At 53.4% G+C, this 17,633-nt stretch overlaps 1 long non-coding RNA gene across 1 annotated transcript; it reads left to right on the top strand.

Annotated features, from left to right (window-relative positions):
- The first annotated feature begins 7,564 nt into the window (after nt 1-7,564).
- On the top strand, nt 7,565-13,842 carry LOC103542913 (uncharacterized). Its single transcript, XR_542792.2, has 2 exons — nt 7,565-8,124; nt 10,575-13,842. It is a non-coding gene; the product is annotated as an uncharacterized lncRNA (long non-coding RNA).
- The last annotated feature ends 3,791 nt before the right edge of the window (nt 13,843-17,633 follow it).

Below are 17,633 nucleotides of genomic sequence, written 5' to 3' on the forward strand. Positions count from 1 at the left end.
TAGATTGCTTGTGATTTGTGGTGCTTTTGAATCTGTGGCTCGGTATCTTTCATTAATCTTGGAAAATTCTGTTATCATTTTTCCATTTTGATACTTTTGCATATTGAACGTAGTTATTTCAACACCTGTGACCAACAACTATATGGATCTTCTTGTCTTTGTATCTACTGCCCATTGTTTCTCTTGTTTTTTAAAATCATGTTTTATTCCCTCATATGCCTGGGTGTTTTCGTTTGAGTGTAAGGCACTGGATATGGAAAATTTTAGAGATCATTTGTGGCTTGAGGTGGGGTTATCCTCTTCTCCAGAGGGTTCACTTTGGGGCAGGTGGCTAGGGGCCTCAGAATTCCAGGCCACCTTCATCCAACCAGAGGCTGAGATGGCTTGAGAGGCCTTGAACTCTGTGATGGCTGCTTCATTCTTCCTCCAAGGCTGTGTCCTTTAGGGCTTGTGACTAAAGGCTGGGGGATTGAACAGGCCCCACAGCCTGGATTGCTTTTTGGGGTAACACTAAAAAAAACCCCAGGAGTGTACCAGATTCCCCCTTCATGTGCCTTGAACACTATTTTTCGACCCATTAGGCTTCTGATTCTTTCAAGAAGTCTGCTCCGTTTCTTAGCCTTTCAGCCTCCTATTTCAGAATTGGCAGATGCCCTTTGGGGGAGAGAGGCCCCCAGTCCTGTGCTCGTCCCTCTGGGTTTTCCTCTCCCAGATCTTGATCTCATAGTTCCTCACTGCCCTTTTAGTGCCTGAGTGTGTGCAAACTAGAATACCTACAAATATTCTATCCCGCTTTCCTAGTGCTCAGCAGCACGGAGGTTCTGAATTATGTAGTCTGCCATGACTGGACGGGAGTCGGACTTCTAAAAACCCAGAATGAAACTTGTAGCGCATCAGGTCTTTTTTCTCCTCTGCTCAAAACCCTCCTGGGGCTCCCATCTTTCCCATTTTTCTCAATCCTAAAAGGCCAAGTCCTTACAAAGGCTGTGAGGCCTGACATGATTTGTCTTGCTGATGTGTCTCTGATCGAATCCCCTGCTGCTCTTCCCCTCACTCCAGCCAAGCTGGCCTCATGGCTCCTTCTAGCACAGGCAGAGTTCACTCTTGTTTCGGGGATCCACGCTCTTCCTTCTGCCAGACCCATCTGCCTTCAGACCTCGGCAGGGCCGGCTCCCTCGTCTCCCCTAGCTCTGTGTTCAAGAATCGTCTCATCTGTGGACCATTCCCTGACCACATGCCCCTTAAACCAGCAGCCACCCTGCCCCAAACCTCACCATGCCATATCGTTTCTCTGCCTTACCACCCCCAATATTTCCTGGTTTGTGTGCAGTCTCTCCCCCGACTCAAACATGAGGCCTTGAGGGCAGGGACCCTGTCTGTGTCTGTCGCGCACACCCCCGGATCTCCTGCGCCGAGAACCACACCTGGCACGGAGTGGGACTCAGTCAGTGTGGTGGACAAAGGGAAGAACTTTGATGGCTCTGGACAATCCCCTCCTTTCCGGGTCGGTCCTGGGCCCAAGCTAGAGGGAAGTGAGTCCTTTCTGCTCAACCAACCTCTTTCTCTTCCACATGAGGCAATTTCCCTTGGAGACTTTCCAGTAACACACGGTAGTATGTAAGTGAAATAAAGTGTATAAAAGGGCTTTGTAAGCAGGGAGCAACACGAGGGTCCTGGCTCTCCGAGACCCACTGTCCTGGGGTTCTGGGCTTGGGACCACCGCTGTAATTCTGGAAAGGACGACGGTGAGAAAATCTGCTCAGGGACTCCACTCAGAGCCCCATCCTCCCACCACTTCCCCCCACATTTCCTCCCTCCCGTCTGAGGGAGAATTCCCCATGGCGTGAGCCTCTAACGAGGAGAATGGGGCAGTGGGTGATTCATGGGGAAGTCTGTAGGGCCGCTCGGGGCTTATGACTCACGGCTTCTCATCTAATAGGAGGATTAAATATCCATACTGAATCTCCCGGAAATGTCCTTTGCTGAGGCCCACAGTGACCACTGGAGATGCTCCCCCACAGAGCTCTCAACAGCACCTTGCTGGCACCTGTCACTTTGGGTAGAAGTATGTCTGTTGCTCAGCGGGAGGGGGAAGGTGGGGAGCGGACTTCTGCCTCCCCCATCGGACTGTGAGCCACTGAGGGCAGGACCATGCCCTTTTCGTTGCTGTGTTCCCAGCCTCCCGGGCAAGGCTCAGCATACAGCTGGGGAAGTGAATGTTCAAATAAATGAAGAAATATTTGCAGGGGTCTTGAGGGACCTCATTCTAGGACCTTGCCAGCCTGACAGAGCCTCAAGGGGGTGGCAGGTGGGGGAACTGTGAGTGTCAGCCAGGCTGGGGCTCTGTGTCCACTGTGGATGACCCTCGAGAAGCTAGGGCAGATGGCCTAGTGGAGACAGGTGCTCTGAAGCACAGGCCAGTCATGAAACAAGCACCTGCTGAGCTCTACCTGCTGCCAGGCCCCTGTGCTGGACACTGGACACACAGGGTGGAGAAGGCACGGCCCCTGACCCGGGCTCTCCGGCAAGCGCTGGAGGCTGATGGGGTGCTCCAGGATTTCAGTGTGGTGGTCTGGGAGCTGTGGGTGAGGGATGGGCAGGGTGAGGGGCGGGCAGGGCAAGGCGGGGAGGGGCAGGAAAGTGGCAGGAACAAGGAGGAAAGACTTTCTGCGGGGGTGACCCTGGAGCCCAGGGGTCTGGGGACTGGCTCAGGGAGGACTGCTGTCCTCAAGCTGATGAGGGATGATCTGAAGCCAATTCACTGTTGTTCGACAGACGTCATGGAAGGAAGAAAGGCCCCAGGACTTGTCCCAGGCCTGACCTACTTGCCCGAGGGGTGAATTCCCCGGAGCCCTCCCGAGAGTTCCTGTACTTGTCCCCCTCATGTAGCGCCCTGTGCTTCCTGAGGTGGGCACTGCAAAGTGTGGGCACTGTGGTGCCCTGAGCGAGGCCAAGAGAACACCCCCAGGGAAGAGGGACCGAAAGGCCTCACGGGCCCCGGGCCCCAGCGTGCCCCAGTATCACCATGGGATGAATTGTGGGTGGTCCCCTCCACAGCAGGCAGAGGAAGGGTCGACTCTACCACGAGCTGCCGCCCTGGGGTGCAGGGCCTCGCGGCCTTGGAGGGGCAGCACCTGGGGGCCCACTCAGGCCGTTGCTCATCCTACTGTAACGTGTATAAGAGACGGGGGGTGACTTTATTTCTAACGTCCCCGGCCAGAGCTGGTGACCAGTAGAACCACGACAGCTCAGAGTGGGAGAAGAGAGAGAAAGGAAGCCTCTTTTACTGAGCACCTGCTGTGACCATGTGCTTTACATCTGTGACTTATTTCATGCTCCCGTCTGGCCTCTTTGGCAGGGCTTACTATCACTGCCGCGTCACGAGGAGGTGTCACTGAGGCCTGGAGAAGCAGGGGATTCACCTAGAGCCACAAGCTGGGCTGAACTCAGTGTCTGGTCTGAGGCCCAAGCCTGGCAGGGTCTTTCCACGGCACCAGGCCAGACGAGGGTGAGTCCTGCCCTCACTCTGGGGCCCACCATCCCTCTTTAAGATTAGGGAAGGTGGAAAGTGCTGGTGACGGCTGCTAGATGTGGCTTCCTCCCAGGGCTCCTGGGAAGGGGGTTTGTTTATTCTTGTGTCCTCAGCACCCTCGATAAATTCACAGACCGTGATTAAACTGACTATGTCGGGCATACATGGCTGGTTCCCCAGTATCTATCCTTCCTTTCTTCCTTAGTAATAGATTTTAGCCAGGTATATGTCCTACATTTTCCAGTCTTTCTTGCAGACAGGTGCGGCTATTTGAGTAAGTCAGGCTTAAGATATGTGCCACTTCCAGGGAGTGTCCTCAAAGAGAGGGAGAATGCCTTTCTTCCCCCTTTCATCCTTCTTGTCTGGAATATAGATGTGATGGCTGGAGCTGAGGCAGCCATTTTGAACCATGAGGCAATGCTGGGAATGATGGCAGAGTACCAAGATAGGAGTCTGGGTCCCTGAGGACTGCTGGGGGATAATTCTCCATGGCATTTTTATACCTCTTATGACAACTTTTGTCTTGAGTCATTTTTTTCAAAAGATCTGTATGGCAAATAGCCTGGGGGAACAGAGATAGAGTCTCCTTCTGGAACAGAGAACAAATTTTAATATATTTTATTTTTCAGAGCAGTTTTAAGTTCACAGACAAATGGAGTGGAAAGAACAGAGAGTTCCCACATGCCTCCTGTCCCCACACAGGCACAATCTCCCCCACTATCAACATCCCCCACCAGAGCAGGGCATTTGTTACAGTCAATGAACCTACCTTGACATGTCATTATCACCCACAGTCTGCAGTTTACATGAGGGCTCACTGTTGGTGGTGTACATCCCCTGGGTTTTGACAAACATACATTGACATGTATCCCCCATTACAGAATCATACAGAATAGTTTCACTGCCCTACAATCCTCTGTGCTCCACTGTTGGTCCCTCCCTCCCCTCAATCCCTGGAAACCACTGATCTTTTTACTGTCTCCATAGTTTCACCTTTTCCAGAATGTCCTTTATGATTTTACAGAATGTAGCCTTTTCAGGTTGGCTTCTTTCTCATAGCAATATGCAAGCAAGTTTCCTCCATGTCTTTTCACGGCTTGCGAGCTCATTTCTTTTGAGCACTGAATAGTCCATTGTCTGGATGGACTACAGTTTATTTATCCACTCACCTACTGAAGGACATCTTGGTTGCTTCCAAGTTTGGGTCATTATGAATAAATAATTACAAACATAATTCATAAGTAAATATTATAACCAAATTATGAATAAAGCTGCTATAAACACCCATGTGTGGGTTTTTGTGGACATATTTTGTTCTTCTTTGGGTAAATAGCAAGGAGTGTGATTGCTGGATTATAGTGTAAGAGCATTTTAGTTTTGTAAGAAACTGACAAACCATCTTCCAAAGTAGCTGGGCCCTTTTGCATTCCCACCAGCAACGTGTGGGAGTTCCTGCTGCTCCAAATCCTTGTCTACTTTTGGTGTTGTCAGTGTTTTAGATTTTGGCCATTATAACAGGCACAGAGTGGTATCTTGTTGCTTTAATTTGTGATTCCCTGATGGCATCAATGTTGAGCATCTTTTCATGTGCTTATTTGCCATCTTTATATCTTCTCTGGTGAGTGTCTGTTTAGATCTTTTGCCCACTTAAATGATCAGGTTGTTTGTTTTCTTATTGTTGAGTTTTAAGAGTGTTTGTGATTTTGGATACAGTCCTTCATCAGATGTGTCTTTCGCAAATATTTCCTCCCAGTCTGTGGCTTGTCCTCTCTTTCTCCTGAATCTGGTGGGTTCCTTTGTGGCCGAGGAAACTCTATTTCCACAGTCCTGTGTAGTTCAAGCTGCTGTTATGCCCGCCTTGGCTTGCAACCGAGCCCAGTTCTAGCTGACACAGGGAGCCACGCTTCTGCCTGGAAGCCTCCAGTGGCTCCCCTCAGGCCCGGAATGAAGCCCCCGCTTTCAGTCAGTCTGGCGCCCGGCAGAGTGGTCAGGAACAAGGCCTCCGAAGCCAGGGGGCAAGTTCTGGTGGCGTTGCTTCCCAAGGCTGTGACCTCGCGGACGTTACCTTCTTGGGGCCTCAGGTTCCTCACCCGTGCGATGGGCTAATAACAGCACTACCTCATCAAGCGGTTGGAGGGCCGAACGGCTCATCACAGCAGACACTGCGTCCAGCACATGGCCGGCGCCCAGTCCACGCGGCCGCGGGCGCTCTGTCCCCTCCCGCCGCCCCGCGGTGGCCACACCCCCTTCCTCCCTGGACTTCAGTGGGCGGAGCCTGCGCCCCCCGCCGGACTCGCTCCTTTCTCTCCGCGGGAGCTCCAGCCCCACACCCAAGGACACTCGCCCCGCACACGCACACGTGCCCCAACACATACACTCACCCCCACACTCACACATGTCCACGAACACTCGCAAACAGGGCAGCACACACAAACACACTCTCGCACACCCACCCATGCTCACACACACATCCATATCCACACTCAGATTCCTAGGCTCACACACACACTCCTACCCACACACGCTTGCACTCAATGCTTTCATGAACACTCACTCACACTCACACACACACGTTCGCACGCACCACCACACACACTCCTTTGTGGGGCTGGCGTCTCCCCCCTCCAGAGGTCCTGCCTGACCTCCCTCCGTTTCTCCAGCTTTGCGCCTTGTTCGCTGACGCTCCGCTGGGCTGCCCCCACATCCTTTCAGCAGAGGGATGCCCAGGCGCAGCCCTGGCTTCTGTTGCAGGGTGACGGTGCTGCTCCCGTCCGCGCGGGGGGCACCTGTTGCTGCGCAGGGCCACATCGAGCTTGTTCGCAGTTGCATCCCAGCCCTGCCACAGGCCTGGAACACAGTGGGTGCTCGAGCAATGTTTTGGAGGACGAACGAACGAACGAGTGAATGCACAGGACCACAGGGTGTCTGAACAGGAAGGCCCTTGTGCACACCACCTGCCAGGGGAGCCGAGGCTGAGTGAGAGGCGCGGCCGCGGCCCAGGGCAGAGCACGGAGGGACGCCCCACTGGGCCTCAGCTTCCTGCCTCCCACTTGGCCGGCAGTTCTGTCTCCACTTTTCCACAGGGACAAGGATGCGGCCTCCCCTCCTTAGTGGGCTGGTTCTGGAACCCACTATTCTCCCACTTCTGCCCCTTCACAGAGAGCAGGCAGGCTAGGAGCGAGTGGGCAGCAGCCCAGGGGGCACAGGCCATGCTTCTGCTCCGCGTGTGGCCCAGCCCTCTCCCTGGGCACAGCACCCTTCCGCCGGCTCCCGCCTGCCACCAGGGCTGTGAGGCTCAGCAGGTGAGGCTGGGCAGGAATCAGGAGCCCCCACGCGGGCTCCCCACGTGTCCTCCCTCTCTGTTGGCCTCGATTCTCACCGACTGGATGCACATATCAAATCTTGGGAAGAGTAGGTAGTTTGAAAACAGTTTGAAAATGCATATTCAACCTTCTTTTTGATTTTTTTTAACGTCAGGTCGCAACAGCAAAAAGCAAGTTTGACAAAGATCTTCTTGGGGGTGGGGTGGGGTGGGGGTCGTGGCGAAATCGAGACAAAGGTGTTGAAGATTTGGAAACGCTGCCTTAAGAATGTGGAGACATTGAGTAGTGAAATTGATGTGCTTGGTGTGAGTGTGCGCCGTTTTGTGGGTGCTGAGGTGTGTGGGTGCAGGTCGGCAGCTGTGGGTCCCTCGTGTGCGCACTGCTGAGGCCCCTGTGTGATTGTCTAGGTCTGAACGTATGCGCCGCGCTGTCTTGTCTGGATGGAGAGGAAGGATGTGCCATGGGGGGAGGAAGGGACATCTTTGGGTGGGAGGCCAGGGTGGTCCTGGCCTGAGGACGTGAGGTGGGAGCCAGCCTTCTCCGTGTCCACTGCCCTTGGCCGACTGGACCAGCAGAGCTCATGGTCATTTAAGGTGCTGGCTGGGTCAGGCAGCTGTTTGGGTGGCAGGCCACCCGGGGCCGAGATGGTGTGGGCCTTCCAGGGGGGCCCTGGGAGCTATTTTTAGTGGTCTGGGCTGACTCCCAAATCCTGCTGACTATTTCTGGCCCCAGAAGACTGCCCTGAAGGATGTGGAAAATTTTCGTGTCAAGAATGTCTGATTTCCCTTTGGCTATGCAAGGGCATTGCAGAGAGACCAGGACAAAAGGCTGGAGACCCGAGGGCTTCTGGGAAAATTCACCGGCACTGAGAGCATGAAATGCCATCTTCCTGCCCTTTGGAGACTACCATGGACTGTTAAAAACACCAGCGTCATTATGGGCGACCATCTGGCCCGGGTTGCCTCCGTGTCTCAGTTTAGCACTAGAAGCCTAGCATCCGGGACACCCTTCTGACCCAGGCAAACAGGGACGGTGGTCACTTGAGCTCCGCTTCAGCCTCTTTTAGTTCTAGAAGTGAAATTAATCAGAACGAGAATTGAACTACCCGCATCACCTTCCAGAATGTTCTCAATCATCACATACCGGAGGTGCTGTTTTCACTCCATTTTCACATCAAGAAACTCAGGCACAGAGCTGCGAGGCAACTTGCCTAGTGCAGAACAGCCAGTGAGTGTGGGGCCAGGGTGTAAGCCCTGCTGCTCTGAAGCGGTAAGCCTGCGGCCGGCACGAAGAGGGGCTTTGCAGGCGGGAGAACCTGGGTTCAGCCCCTTCCTAGCCAGACACTTAACCTGGGATAAACACACCGATTTAGCCAGACTGTCATGGGGGTTAAGTGAGAAAGTGTGGTTGCATGCAGCCTGAACTAGCAGGCGCCAGAAGTACCAACTCGGGGCCCATGGCTCTCCCTTTGGGGATGGCAGCCCGGCTGTGTGGAGCCCCCTGCCAGCTGCACCACGCGGCACCTGGGTACCAGAGACCCCCTACTTGCCGCTCTCTTGCCAGGTAGCGAGGGAGGGAAGCGACATGGGTGGGGCAAGAGAGCCGGGGCCTGCGAGCCACCCGTCCCAGTCCTGCCCTCGGTGCCCTGGGCGTCCTCGCTCGCCTCTGGCCTCCACTGTCTTCAGCGTAGGGTGGGCCAGTGAGCCTGCCCTCGCGGGGGCGGGCACGGACACTCCGTGAGGCCTGCTCCCCCGCAGCCGCCCCGCAAGGCTGGTCCGGAGCCGGGCGCTGGGAGGGCCCAGGGTGCGGACGTGCGTGTGCGGCGCGGGCGCTAAGGGAGGGGAGGGGATGCGCGGCCGGGGGCGCTGTTCCTTCCGCGGGCCCGCGCGTCAGCGGGCAGGAAGGGCCGGCCTGCCGTTCCCACCGCCCCCTCCCGGCCACTCAACAATAGGGCCGCCCGGAGGGACCGTGCCCGGGGAGTGTATGTGCGTTTGTGCACGGGTACCCTGGGGGATGCTGAGAGGCAGAACGGGAGAGCAGGGAGAGGACCCCTCCCTGGGTCCACCCGCCTCGGCCGGGGCCGCGTCATCTCGTCTAGTCCCCATGGCGGCCCTTGGAGGAGGCCCTCGCATCCCGGGCGTGGGCATCGCTCAGGGAAGGCCCTGCTGGCTTCTGCCTGCTTCCAGCGCTGGGTCTGGGACCTAGGCTGGGCCGGGGACAGGCTGAGCTGCAGGCGTGCCCAGCCTTTGACGAGAGACCCGAGCTCTGCCCCCAGGCCGGAGTAAGGCTGTGGGCTCAGCAGCATCCCTGTCTTATACGCGGGCAGCAGAGGCTCAGACTAAGGTGCCTACCCACCCTGCAAACACCTATTTATTATACCAAAAAGGATTTAAGCTCCTAAAGAAAGGGAAAGAATCGTCATTAACTCAAGCTTTCCTACTTCAGTGGTGCCCCGGGGTAATCAAATGGCTGATGAGGGTAAATTTCTATTTATAGACTTACACCTGCTTGAAAATGTAGAAGGAAGGGTAAAATTAGAGACTCATCATTGTGCAACCTCTAATGAATGGATGGGGCAGCCACAGCTGCTCACATCTCAAGAAGCCGGACAGACAGTGTGAGCCTCAGCAGGGAGGAACATGTACCACCGGGAAGTGGTCTTGCCCCAAACTCAAACCTGCATCTGATGGAGCCCCTGCATTTGAACAAGTTACAGGAGCGACAGGGGACAGAAGAACAGGTTAAGGGGCACCTCAGGGATGCAGGCAGCCAACTTCAGATGTGGGAGACGCTGTCGATAAACCGCTGCTGTCTTCTACAAATACATTGCAAGAAGAGAGACAGAAACAATAAACAAACAAGTCAATAAGTAAATAAATAAATGTGGGGGGGAATTGATAGAGTAAAGATTTGGAGACATGTCAACCAATCACCAGATGTAGATAATCATTTAGCATTCTGATCTAAGCAAATTGTAAAATGGACAAAAAAAAAAAACACCTCAAAATAAGTGAAAACCATTTATGAAATAAGAAATTCAAATAGATCCCAGAGAATCACCTGCTGGGGGTTTGTCATCACTGGGGAACCAGACGGGACCCTCGGGGTCAGGCAGCTTTGAGACTCCTGCCTTGGGGTGCCGTGGGAACTGCCCCGGGACACTGATCCCTGCGGCCTCCTCCCACTGGGCACCCCTGGTGGACAGACACACCCTGGAGTTCGGGGGAGGTGGGGAGGGGGAGGGAGAGACCGTTTTCTCCCTCCTGTCCTCTGCACTCGGGTCATCTCTTTCTGGCGCGTGCATCTTGCAGGAAGCCAGGATCCGACCTTTTTGTTCAGTCTGCCCAGAACCCAGTGTTTAAAATTAGACCCCTGGAGCCAGTGGGCACTGTGTTCCTGCTCCCTGGGAAGCGGCATAAACAACCAGCTCCAGTTGCTGGGACGTGTGCCCCAACCCGGGGTGGCCCAGGACGGCGAGGCCCACCCTTCTGAGGACAGCACCCGGCTCAAATCCAGCGGTGGCCCTTGGGCCTGGATCACAGCCTGGGCGCTGGCGGCTCTCTGTTCTCTTCTCCTGATGGTCTTTCCATTTTAAAGATGAGGAAATGGAGTCGCCATGAGCCTCGCCCAAGGTCAAACAGCAAGTTTTTATTATTATTAATTCGTATACATAGGCTTTAGAAATTCTTGTTTAAAATGGTTTGCTCTCCTCTTAACAGGTTAAGTCGTGTCCATGGGGAAGATTTCAAAGCAGCCAGGATGTGATCTGTGATGAGTGGCTTCTCTCCAGCCCCACCCCAGTCTCCTGACTCTCCGTTGGAGGAACTGATGCCGTCAGTGTGTCACGTGGTCAGCCTTCCTCTGCCGGCTTCGAGAGAACGAGGGCTTGAGGCCCAAGGGGACTGGTGCGTGGAAGGAATTAGCTTCTCTCCTCTGCATCCCGAGTGGTACCGGTTATGAACCATCCTTCGGTGAACTGAGCCTTTGTCCCTTGTGTCATTTTCCACATTCTGTGCCAGATCCTGACCCCCAGCTGGTCGGTTAAACCAGCCCTTCCATACCTCTCTTTCCCCTTCCTCTATCTCGGAGAGGGCGCATTGTTAGCGTGCACACCTGCCTCTGGGTTCCGGCTGTGTGGTACCCCACGGTGGGTGCGTGTAACTCATAATGTGCCTCCTCTGACGGGCATGCAGTTCGCTCGAGTCTTTTGCGTGTGTGCTTCCGTGTGTATTACGTGCACATACGTGAGGGCATCTGCGAGATAATGTCCTAGAGGGTCAGACGTTACTGCTTTGTGTCCGAGCTGGTCCTAGCGCCCAGGCTTCTGGGGCAAAGACAAAAAGATTCTGTAGCCAGTCTGGGATCAGCCTGGCCCAGATCTCCGGCTCTCCTCGATCTCCAGTTCTCCTAGAACAGACTGGAAGTTAGAGGAGGGGAACAAGAATTCCAGATGTTCAAGGAAGAGAATGAACGGTTATCGTGGGCCTACTACGTGTTAGGCATCTCCACGTTGCCTTATTTAATTCTCACGGCAGCTCTGTGGGGTGGGTACCTGTTTCCAGTTTACTGCAGAAGCTCAGAGAGGTTAAGTCACTTGCTTGGGGGCATACAGTGGGTAAGTGGCAAAACTGGGATTTGAACCCAAGTGAGTCTGAATCCAAAGCCTGTGCCCTTTCTGCTCCACCACCTAATGGCTGCAAATGCGTCCAGAATGGCCAGGGGTCAGGCTGGCAGGTTGCCCACCTCCAGAGGGTATTATTCACATTGCAGTCTGTGTGCTTGGCATCCCCGGCATTGTGCAGTGCACAGTCTGTGAGGCCGCACATGGCAACCCTGCTGGGGTGCCCATGCTCTACTCTCAACAACAACAACAAAATCGCTAAACACAATCACCGCCTTTAAGAACATGCAGCAGCAAACCAGTTGACTCATAAATTCTTTCTCTTATATGTTCATTAAGAAGTTGTTAGTGATACTAATAACATCAAAGTTGAGAGAGGCTGTTTCCTGCCTTCCAGGGCCTCTCGGTCACTGTGATTTAGAAGTGCCTTGTGATCAAAGGGGAGGATTGGACTGACCCTGTTGGGCTGAGGATCAGGGAAGGCTCCTTGGTGGAGGGGGCAGTTGGCTGGGCTCTGAAGGATGAATAGGAGTTTTTGGTAGGAGAGGGTGTAGGGGGCGTGAGGGTGGAGGAAGGACATTTCAAGCAGAGGGAACAGCCAGCAGAAGGCACAGGTGTGAAATAAGCAGGCCCATCAGGAGCTGCCAGTGGTTCCATGTGACTTGGGCGCGGGGAGTATGGGAGGAAGTGGGGAGCAGGCAGAGGCCCTTGGAGGGATTAAACACACAGACACACGCACATGTGTGTGCAGTGAGCAAAGAAGGGCCCCTGGAGACCCTGACTTGGGTGTGAATCCTGATCCTCACTCTGCCATCTTGGGTGAGGCCCTCCCCCACTCTGGGCTTCGTGTCTGCATTCGGGGGAGGGGACGGGCTGTGGCCCATGGTGGGAGTAGGGGTGTCCGTGGTTGGCGTTGTGTGTGCTGAGCCCTGCAGCTCGCTCAGCTGACCTTGGCAATGCGGATGTACCTTGTTTGGCGTGACCCTCCCTGCTGGGGTCAGGCCCAGCTGGCAGCCTGGGGAGGCCAGGGTGAGGTAGGGGCCTTGGTGGGGCAGGGGAATGACCTCTGGCTCAGTGGTCTGGGTGCCGCCCGGGCTGGGTGTGCAGACACCTTCCGCGGGCTGGGGCGGTGAGGGCCCACTGAGAGCTGCTGGGTCTCGGTCCCCTGTCAGCAAAGCGGCCACTGTCCGCCTCACAGAGGAGGGGACCGCAGCCCCGGTTCGCACAGGGAAGGAGGGCTGCAGCCCGCGGCTGGTGGGCTGCTCTGGTCTGGGTTCTGTCTGTCCTTCACTTCTTTCCTCATTGCCCCTTCCCAGGTGACAGGTGAGGTGGGGGCCGGGGTCGGCTGCCGCCCTGGCTTCCGTGCTTCCCGAGCTTGAGTGAAAGCAGTGTCTCTGGGTCCAGCCTCGCACTGTGTGCTCTCGGGGTCGCCTCCTCCAGGCCTCCGTCCCTGTCCAGAGGCTCTTCCCTCTGCCTGGAATGTGCCAACTCCTCTTTGCCTTCTCGGCAAACTCCTGTTCATCCATCAAAACCCAGATTAACCAGCACCTTCCCCTGGAAGCTGTTCGAGACTTTGCCTTAAACAGAACGAGTCCCTCCTCCCTCTGGCCTACCCGGGCCCCTTCTAACATCCTCTCTGTGCCCCTCTGCAGGGGGTTGTGATTGTACGTGGGCCTGTCTGTCTCCCTAACTCGATGATTAATTCTCTAAGCGCAGAGGCTGTTCCTGCTTATCTCTGCACTCAGCTCTCGCTGCAGGCCCCAGAGTGTAGCAGGTGCTCAGGAAAGCCTCAGTTTAATTGGGGTCTGTTTGCTTTGTAAAACTAGATAATGTTTGCTGAGCCTGTACTGTGTACAGCACTGTACTAAGTACTTCTCACACATTTAGGTCTCACAACAACCTCATGAGGTCGGGTTGTTATCCCCACTTCACTGAAGAGGAAACTGAGGCTCAGAGAGGTTAAATAACCAGCTCAAGGCCACATGGCCAATAAGTAGCATAGGTGGAGCCTGTTCAATGCTGAATTCCCCAGTTTGAACTTACATATTGCTATTTCTCAAACCAGCATGAAATGGTTTGAACTGGTGCTTGGACTAGCTCTTTTTAAAAAAACTGAGCATTTATTTATTTATTTGCTGAGGAATATTGGCCCTGAGCTAACACTGTTGCCAGCTTCCTCTATTTTGTATGTGGGATGCCGCCGCAGTGTGGCTGGATCCACACTGCATAGGTCCACGCCCGGGATCCCAGCCTACGAACCCCAGGCCACCGAAGCGGAATGTACAAACTTACCCACTACGCCACCGGGCCAGCCCTGAGTATTTATTTTAAAGTGTATTAGAAGAATAAATAACTAGTGTATCAAACTCATGTGTTCCTGGTAAACTTTTATTCTTATAGTTTCACTATCCGTCTTTGTCTTAACAGTGTGTTCACTTCTTCATTTAAACCTCCGCTAGTTGTGTATTTATGTCAATGGGCATTAGAAGAAAAATATGTCATGCATTAAACTCAAGACTTTTGACTGCGATATAATTTCCTTTTAGAAAACAAGTTAAGTAAAAATGGCAATTGATTTAAATGAAAGTTTCAAGTAAAAACAGTCAAGGTCTTGAAGAAACCCCTGCAGTGATACTGGAATGAGAGGGGACTCTTGCCCATGCCCCGCTGCCCTCCTGCAGACAGTGGGAAAGGCGAAGGACAGAGGGAGCCTGACCCTTGAGGAGACTGAAGGCTGTCCTGGTCCCAGCTTGCCCCATACCCACCACCTGTCCATTGCCCTTCTCCCCGCAACGGCCAGAGTGACCTTTGAAAAATGTAAGCCACATCCCGTTCCTCTCTTGTGAACGCCTTTAATGGCTTCTCAAAGCATTTACGAGAAAGCAAACTCCTCCCCACAGCCGAGAAGGCCCTATATAACCCAGCCTGCTCCAATCTATCTTCTCTCTTCCTCATTGGCTGTGTTGGCCTCATTGCTATTTCTGCCTCAGGGCCTTTGCACGTGCTATTTCCTCTGCTTAGACCATTCTTTTTCCAGATCTTCACACAGATGTCTCTTTCTCAGCCACCTCCCCAGAGAAGCTCCACCCTCCCACACCCCTCACAACTCAAAGTAGCTCTTCTAAGTACTCACAATCACCTCACACTTGTTCGTTTATCTGAGCAGCACCTCTAACACTGTCTAGATTTTCTTCTTTCTTTTTTTAAAAAAAGCGTATTTTTTGTTGTTTGATTAGAGCAAGAACTCTGTCTTGTGTCCCCAGAATAGAGTCTGGCAGGTAACAGATGTTCAGTAACTATCAGCGGGGCCCCTATGTGTGTGAGTGGTGGCTGAGGGGCTGGGGGCGGGTTGCATTAAGCTCCTGCCTCCACAGCTGGGACCCGAGCTCCTCCAGAAACAGCTGAGAGGTTTGAGGCCTCCAGCCGAACAGTCCAGGCAGCTGAAACCAAAAATGCAGACGGGCTTAGTCACCCTTGGAGCCTGGTAACGCTGGCACCAGACCCGCTCCCCAACCAAACACATCACAACACCCGGGCCTCGCGTCTCCAGGGCCCCAGATGGCAGCTCTGGCACGCGGGAGCGGGCAGCCGCTGCGGCGCGGGCAAGGGGGTGGGGTGGGGGTGGGGGGCGTGGGGAATGAGCCAGGCTGAGGGTCACAGATAGGGTCACCCGGCCTGGGGACAGCCAGTGGCCAGCGGGGGTTCTGAGCACAAACTTTGAGACAAGTTGCCTTGAAGAACGAGCTCAAAGCTGTTGAAAAATAAAAATCCCGCTGATAAACCGAAGCAGACCGCTCGGTTGTGAAATCCATTTCCATGACACTTTGTGTGTCTGCGAGGGGAAATTTTCTCCTTTCTCTTTTGGTTTATAACGGCTTTATTGAAATACCATTCACATCCCATATAATTCACGCATTTAGAATGTACGATTCCACAGTTTTCAGTATATTCCCGGTTGAGCAACCATCACCACATGAGTCTGAGACCATCTCCACACTCCGAAGGGACGCCCCCCACCTGTCGGCATCCCTCCCCGCCCCTCCCCACCAGCACCATGCGCCGGGACTCTCATGCTGTTTCTGTAGATTTCTCCTTCCAGACACAACCTAAAGGCAACCGTGTGTAACCTCCCGTGGCTTCTTTCTCGTAGCATGATGTTTTCTGGGCTCATTCGTGTCATAGGATGTGTCAGGACTTCATTTCTCTTTAGGGCCACGTACTATTCCACTGTATGGATGTGCCACATTTACTCTGTTCACTCATTGGTTTATGGACGTTTGGGTTGTTTCTGTTTTGGGGTGTTGTGAACAAGGCTGCTGTGAACATTGGGCAAGTTTGCGTGGACATATATTTTCACTTCTCCTGGGTATATATCTAGGAGTGGGATCTACTTTCTTCTAAAAGGAAAAAAAAATCCCCCACATCCAAATGTGGATAGTGTGGAGTGGATTTAGAATGTCACTTGCCGCTCTGATAGAACCAGTGAACTTCACGGTGGGGCCGTGGCCGTGCCCGGAGCAGACTGGAAGCTCAGCGAGGGTTTCTGAAGGAATGCCCAGATTGTTCCTTGTCCTGGACTCCCCAGAGAAAAGGCCTAGGGGTAGCAATTTGACAAAAATGGGTCTCCATCCACTCATTCAATAATTACAGTGGCACATAGTAGTTCCCCAGATGCCGTTTGAGTGTAACGAACGGTGTAGAGTTTCTTGGACAGAGATGGGGGAGCCTGAGTGTCCGTGTGAGGAGCGCAGCATGCAAGGGCAGGCAGTGCGGGGCGCCGGCACCTTGGCGCAGGGGGGAAGTGGGGCTCTCTCCGTCCCTGTCACTCCTGCTGTTTCCTCCTGGAGCCGGTGACCCTTCCCCCAGACTCCGGGTGTGAGCTCGCCCTGTCCCGGGGCAGCAGCCGCCATGGGACGAGAAGGCGCCATCTCAGGACCTTGATCTGTGGTTAGCACCCATCCTTGGGGCGCCCCGCTCCTGTCTTTGTGTCTGACATCGAGGACCTTTCTTACTCTTCTGTGGAATAAAGAGTGTCTTCCTGTGGCTTTTTTCTGGTTCTTGACGTATTTCCGCTGTCCTCCTGAGGACAGTCTAAGTTGTGCCGGGCGCCTCGGGTGCAGAGGTGAAGAGACAGGCCCTGTCCGCCGGGACCTCCACCTGGTGGGACAGACACGGTTCCCCAGGCAACCCAGAGGGACAGGAGGACTCAGAGGGGCCCCTGATCCTAGAGCTGCCCTTGGAGGCTCCTGTCTGAGCATATACAACCCTCTGTGTTTTACTAACTTGTCAGACATATTCCTACAATCGGTTCCTGCTATACTTTTGTTCTTAGAATTTTCATATGTATCTTTATTTTTAAGGAAGATACTCACTCGTTCATGCATCAACATTTATTGAGTACCTGCCATGTGCCAGGTCCTCAGAGGGGTCCAGAGACGAGTAAGACGGTACCTGGGCTTGGGTGCCTCACGGTCTAGCAAGAGAGAAAGACAAGGAAATTACAGCCAGCCCCGAGCGCGTGCTGGAATAAGGGCGTCTACGGGACACCTAGGATTTCTATTCTGTCTCACATATAATCTTCTCACTTAGAATATATAAATACACCCATATACATATTTTAGATATTATTTTAGTAACATCTCTGACATATAGTCTGTTCTCATCTGGATTATATGTAATTTTATATATTATTTTTTCTTTTAAATGTTATATTTTTAATTTTCTTCTCAAAAGATATTTTCTATCTTTCTACTGCCTCTTTGAGTTTCATCTTCTTAATGATACATTTTTTCTTTTTGAAAAGGTGCTCTTTTCTCATGATTTTAACAGAGGTGCGTTTTCAATGGAGAAAGTTAAAAAATATAGAAGAAATAAATACATAGATAAAAATTGCTCATAGTCTCAGCCACTGGAGACAGGATTTGTCCGCCTGTGGCTGTCTTCCCTCCCAGTCTCACCTCTAGGGGTAAGCAAGATTAGTCTGTTCCTATTGAGACAGTAGAGTCTTACGTGGTAGTTAATTCTAATGGGACTGGTAGGGGCACAAGTGTCTCAGAAGGCGACGCATCTACACCTCCCTGCCCAGAGGAAGGCTTCCATCCTCTCCCTCTCTGGGTCACTAGCTCCCCAACGTGGCTACTAAATCCAGGAGGCTGGG

Source organism: Equus przewalskii, chromosome 13, assembly GCF_037783145.1.
Source record: "Equus przewalskii isolate Varuska chromosome 13, EquPr2, whole genome shotgun sequence".
Lineage (NCBI taxonomy): Eukaryota > Metazoa > Chordata > Mammalia > Perissodactyla > Equidae > Equus > Equus przewalskii.